This window comes from Malurus melanocephalus, unplaced genomic scaffold (assembly GCF_030028575.1).
Source record: "Malurus melanocephalus ecotype Western Australia unplaced genomic scaffold, MMel_1.1 scaffold_187, whole genome shotgun sequence".
Taxonomy (NCBI): domain Eukaryota; kingdom Metazoa; phylum Chordata; class Aves; order Passeriformes; family Maluridae; genus Malurus; species Malurus melanocephalus.
Window position 1 is genome coordinate 618,295 of NW_026623419.1, and position 5,900 is coordinate 624,194.

At 46.0% G+C, this 5,900-nt stretch overlaps 1 protein-coding gene across 1 annotated transcript in view; it reads right to left on the reverse strand.

Annotated features, from left to right (window-relative positions):
- RNF152 (ring finger protein 152) overlaps positions 1-3,416 on the reverse strand; it is a 79,240-nt gene extending 75,824 nt beyond the window's left edge. The window contains exon 1 of the mRNA XM_057373121.1: positions 3,325-3,416. The gene's annotated coding sequence lies outside the window, so the exon portion shown is untranslated. The remainder of the gene's footprint in view (positions 1-3,324) is intronic.
- Between the last annotated feature and the right edge of the window lie 2,484 nt (positions 3,417-5,900).

A 5,900-nucleotide genomic window follows, 5' to 3' on the forward strand; every position in this document is an offset into this window, starting at 1 on the left:
AAAAAGACTAGAAGATTACAATGATTACATAGTGTCCTCAACTGCAGGCCTCATGCTAAGATGAGCAAACAGAGAAAAAACTAAAATCAAAACCTTCCTTCAGATCTCTCCTCACACTTTTTCCTGGGAAATAATCCACCCAGATCACAGCACAAAAAAAAMCCCTGTGAGTTCCATTTCTTTTCTTAATACAAGGAATGAAGAAATACAGAAAGTTGTGAATGCATTTTCCAATTTTCATTTTTCTTCTGAACTTGGACCAGATTTTAGGCTGATTTGTCCAGGCTTTTTTGCTCCAAGGGAAAAGCGGGATTTGTACTTTATCTCTGCACCTTTCCAAATCAGGGTTATCCCTAGTGCCAATTGGCCTTGTGCTGCAGTCCCTCCTCCCTTGGTATCCCTCCGGTCGGATGGTCACTGGGGTGTCCCTGGTCAGGACTCTCAGCCCTGCTCTGGCTCYCCCTCTCCAGCCTCAGGGTGCTGTGTAGCAGTGAGCCTTTGAGCCATCCTGAGTATCAAGGGTGYCTATTCTGTACCCGAATGAATGAGCAGCAAAACCATCCGTGGGTTATCACCCTCCTGGCCAGGCTTAGTCCCCCACAGCAGAGCATCAGAGTCACCACCCCTGCCCTTGGGCACATTGTTGCAGCCGTTCCTACATCATCGCCATCATCTCACAAAGAGCCGGGGACTTCTCACAGCTTTTGAACCCTTTTAATTTGTATCGACTGAGAAAGGGGGTGCCCATTGCTGATGGTTCTGTCTCTGCGCTAGAGACATGCATAGATCTGCTCAGTCATGAAAGAGAAGACAGTTAATTTTCAGCCTTTTTAACTRTAAATTATTATGGTAGATTATCTAATGGAAATTAGCTTAATTATAAATTAGAAACATTAAAATAGGATTACCCTCACAAATGAAAGTATTATCTCATAATTGTTATAAAAAACCTACTGCTCTTCCATTTTAACACAGTCAACTTAAAACCTCAAGRCTGATAAAAGAGTTCACTCTCAGTGTTCTTTTTTCAAGTAATAAGATATTTGGATTGACTACCCTCCCCACCCCACCCCACTTCTAAAATGTCATTAAACTGCTTAACAGTGTACTGATCCATGAGCAGTATTGTAGATGTTTGCTCTTAAAGGTCCACAAATCCCAACTCTTTGTAGGTGACAACCTATGCCTGGGGCCCTGGCAGAGATTATTAACTTTACCATTTAGCTGGCTTCCTGACAGAGATCTTTAATCCTGTGAATTATTTTTAGAATGGCCACATCAAGAATTTCAGAGCTGCTTTATCATCTGTGAAGCAAGTCTTGGCTACAAATTCTKAACATCACCCCTACCTTAGAAGAGCAAACATATGTATGTATGTATAGGGATATAACCAATGACTCCTTCAGACCCATCTTGACAAATAAGTTCATGGATTTACATGCATTCTAAAGATGCAGTAGAAAAAGGACAGAAGGTCACAAGTTTACTTTCCAATATAAAGCCTGGATTTAGCCTCAGCACAGCTTTGCTATACGGACACGTGAGCCTGAAATTTGCCAGACACCCTCAAGTGACAGAGGGTATTTTTTCAGTAAAAAGGAAAACTGGAGACCTGTTTTTTTCAAATATGGATTAGCAAACAGTTACCCTCTGTTGAGACTCTGACTCCTGCCCATATAGAAATGTTACTGTAATAACATTTCTGCGTACTTTCCTGCAAAAGTAGTTTTTGCTCTGATAAAAATTTAAATACAGAAACTAGGAAAAGAAGAGATACTTTTTTTTTAGATAGAAATAACTTTTCAGCAAAACATTTCCTCTTTGGCCTTGCCTTTCAGTTAAAAGTGCTTTTCCAAGCTACATTTTTGAAGGTCGTAAAATGAACTCTGAAAAAGGCTGGGCTTAAGGGGAAGGGCAAGGCTTTTCATGAGATTTTCTTTATCCATCCATAGGACAATATGACAAGCACTTCAGACACCCTTGGGGCAGGGAGGAGAGGGAGGTGCACACCAGATGYGCATCCTCATATCCCTCTCCATGTAAAACTCATGGAGAAATAGGGTTGGCAAGCACAGCAAGCTCCTTTCTGCTCGGGAGAACCCATGCCCTCTCCTTGATAGTGGCAAAGAGCCATTGTTTTGGCAGGGAACCACTGAGCCCTGAGCACACCAGGGCTGCTGAAACCTCTCCTCAAGGCCACCAGCCAGGTGCTGGAGGTCCCTCGCTTCGTTGGGTTTGCATCTGCCAAAGATACTGATGTAGAAAAATACCTGCAAAAGCAGCAACACTGCCAAAAGCAATAAGTATGGGATTTGCCCGTCGCTAGCTATGGGAATTCCAGCATCTCTTCTGCAGCTCGTTGGGCTGGGAGTCCCAAAAACCTAATAAAATGGGAGCCAGGCATCCACCATGTTTGGAACCACGTCCTCAGATCACCCTTTGGTCACKTTTATCCATTTAGGCTGCATGCAAAGCTTGGGGCGAGCTATCAGTTATAAATCCTCAAAGGCGTTTGCACTGTTATAAATGGTATAGCATGAGAAATGTTAAGAGTCACAGCACAAGTGTTTTCCTAAGCAAAGGATTACAGCCTGGAGCCAGGAATGAGGTGATTACTTGGACAATAGAAATGTAAATTCAGTAACCTGAAGCGGGGGTGGGGGAACACAGAAGCRATACAAGTCCTCACAGAGCCAAGTCCCAGGGGTACGTCTCAGGCACCAAGAGGCAAGCAGACAGCAGGAAGAGAAAGTTTTTCTATGAAGGAATACAGAAACCAGAATAGTTTCTCTAGAAATCACCTTTAAAATCAGAGGAGGAGGTAATAGAATRACACAGCCTCAGTAGCAGCAGATAATGAGCTACTCCAAAAAAGCTAGCTGGTTAAGGAAACAGCCAAAGGAAAAAAAGTCTTAAAGCTATATACAGTATTAAAAATCCCTCTATTTGATTAGCTTTATTCTAGTATCACACCCCCTCAAGCCTAAATAAACATCCTTTATCGTACAATCTCATCTAATAAAAATGCCGACTGATAAGTAAAAACAGGGTTTCCAGTCCTTCTGGGGTGGAATCAGAGGATAGGTATGCTTCAACAACAGCTAAAGAAAAACCCACTCACGAGGTATCACAAAYCTCCACAGAAAATCTCCTTCAACAGCAGCTAGGCATAGGAGCYCCTCTGATGTTCCAAAGCGGGTGGAAAAGACCCTGGGTACAAGGAGTACCCAGCACAAATCCATGAGCAGCATTGGAAACCTTCTCTGCCTCGAGATAAAAGCCATATACCAAACCCCCCATACCAAAGGAGCTCAGGACACCCACCTGAAGGAGCCCAAGGCAGGAGRAGGACCACTGGAACCATCAGGAAAAGGGCAAGCAAAGAAACCCCAAYAATCCCACCTTTCTCCCTCAGCAGGAAAACCCTTCTTCCCCAGCTGCTTCCCATCATTCCTCAGCCCCTGTGTCTAAACAAGTCAGCTGAAACCCATAGCCCGGGGGCGGCTCTTGGAGTGGCTCACAAGGGAGGGCTGTGTTTTGGCCAGACTTGGTTGAAAACCCCAGTCCTACAGTCAGCAGGGCACCAATAGCAGACACCAGTTAAAGCTCATCAGCTGGTGAAAATCAGCTCTGCCTGACAACCATAGGTGCATCTGTAGGAATTTACATCCTGTAAGGCCTCTGGTCTGATGAATGCATCCTGGTTTCCTTTACAGTGTCAAAAACAAAACCTGTTATTTGTTGAGGTTTGGGATGAGGGGTSGGGAAATGACAGCAAGATCCTGAAATGTTTAAATAAATGGAGACAGCAGCATTTTGAAATGCTTGTTCCTCTTGAGGCTTTGCCCAAATAAAGAAAAAAAAGGTTAAAAAAAAAGTGTGGCCTTGTGACTTTTTTATAAAACCCTGCTGCATCAGAAAGTTTGAAATATAAACAGCTGCTTTGACTGACTACATCAGTGCAGCTGGGCTGCCTAATCCTTGGATAGCAGTGTTTATAAATACTGCTCAGACAGACAGGTTAGATCAGATTTTCTCATGAGCTCACCCAGGGTGGTTGGCTTTCATAGACAGGCACGCTGTTATCTCTTTTAACAGCCAGCTTTTGAAAGCCAGCCATGGTTTTCAAAGAGTCCGTGCTGGGGAGGAGGAGGTAGCAAAGGAGAGTATCTTTCACCACAAATCTGACATGGGAGAAGCTGTGCCTGGATTGATGCCACCATAGGATGTATTACTCACCATCGGGCAAAGCCATTTCCAACAGGCAGTGAGGAAGCTGCTGGGGAGCCCTGGGCTGTCCCCAGTGACCTCTTGAGACCAAAGTGCCCCTGGAACACCCTGTTTTCCCGGGAATGGGGAGGGGGGAGGGAAAGTGTAGCAGCAAAGGATATGGAGCTATCCTCCCTCTGCATCCCTGAGAGCATCCCAGCACCCTGGTAGCCAAGGGATGGAGTCTTCCCACTGCAACACCTTACACTGGAAATGCCAGTGGGGGAGGACAGGGACATGGGAGTGCTTATTTGAGTGAGGATTGTTCACCTTATCACACCAGCCRGAGTTGTTAACATCAAAGGGCAGCAATGCTTCCAGCTGCCTCATGGCACTGTGGTTCCTGACCCTCAGGAATATTCATCCCAGAGGCACTGTCACCTCCAGAGAGGGCAACATACCCTTAGCTAGAGGAAAACAGCTTGCAAAGAAGGGATTTAGAAACAATAAAATGACAATGCAGTATCAGTAGAGCTTAAATTGCAGGAGGATGACTAATCAGGGCCTAGCTTTGGGTGGCCTGTGGGGCCTGGCCTGGCAAGAAAGCGTTAACCCAAACCTCCTCAGCGAGACACAGAAMATCACCCTCAGCTCTGCTGCAGAGGCGTTTCAGAACAGCAAACACAGGACGGCAGCTCCCTGGAGAAATGAATCCATCAGGAGCGAAAGGGAAGAAGCCCCACAAGAGAAGCGGATTCAGGAGTGTTTTGAGGAGCACTAGCCCCGGTGTCTGAGGCTGCCCCAGCGCTCGCCCTGCGCTGTCCCCAGCTCGGCGCCACCAGAGCCGCCACACTGCGGGGCAGAGCTGCCCTTCTTGTCAAAAGCCATYCCATGGCAATGTCGCTGTGGGCATTTGACTGATGTGTCAGGAGAGCCCCGAGGAGACCAGGGAGGTGACATTATTGCTGCCGCGGAAGAAAAGAGCAGATAATGAAAACCGTGGCCGTGTCGTGTCAACAGTGCTGCTGAGGAAAGGCTTTTTTTGCTCTCTGTGTTTCTGTTCCTTCAAAAAGAAAAGCAAACCTCCAAGCACTGGCAAAAGAAGTATTTTTATGGGAATCGGCTGAAAAATGCATCAAGCATGAAGCCATTTAAGCTTGCCGGCTCCATCAGGGTTAAACCCAATGTGTCCCTCAGGGAAATGTTGGGCAAAAGGGCCTTTTCCCACATTTCTTTGTCTGTCCTTATAGTGATCCCAGTGGTGCCAGCCCAGTGAAAAAAAGGAAGTTGAAAACAAGCCACTAGAGCTGATTGTACACTCAGGAGGGGCCAGTGTATGACAACTCCCTGACAAGGGTCTGAGCTCCAGCCACAGACCCAGCCCAGCATAGGAAATTTGCACACATCAACCCCACAGGGCACTGAAGCTCCCTTTCTTTCCTGAACTCCATCAAGCCTGAAAACAAGAAAAGCCATAGCTCAGGTCTTCATAGGACCCTTCCAACTTCAAGGAAGGCAGTAGTGAACAGTGGGACAGGGTTAGTTTTGGTCCATTTGGATCTCAAAGTGCAGAGGAAAAACTGCTTTTGCCAAAAAAAGGGTGATCCACCAAGATGATATCTGCCAAATTGTCTTTAATCTCCAATTGCCAAGAGCTGCAGTAAGGGAGCAGGGAGAAGGATGGTCATTGG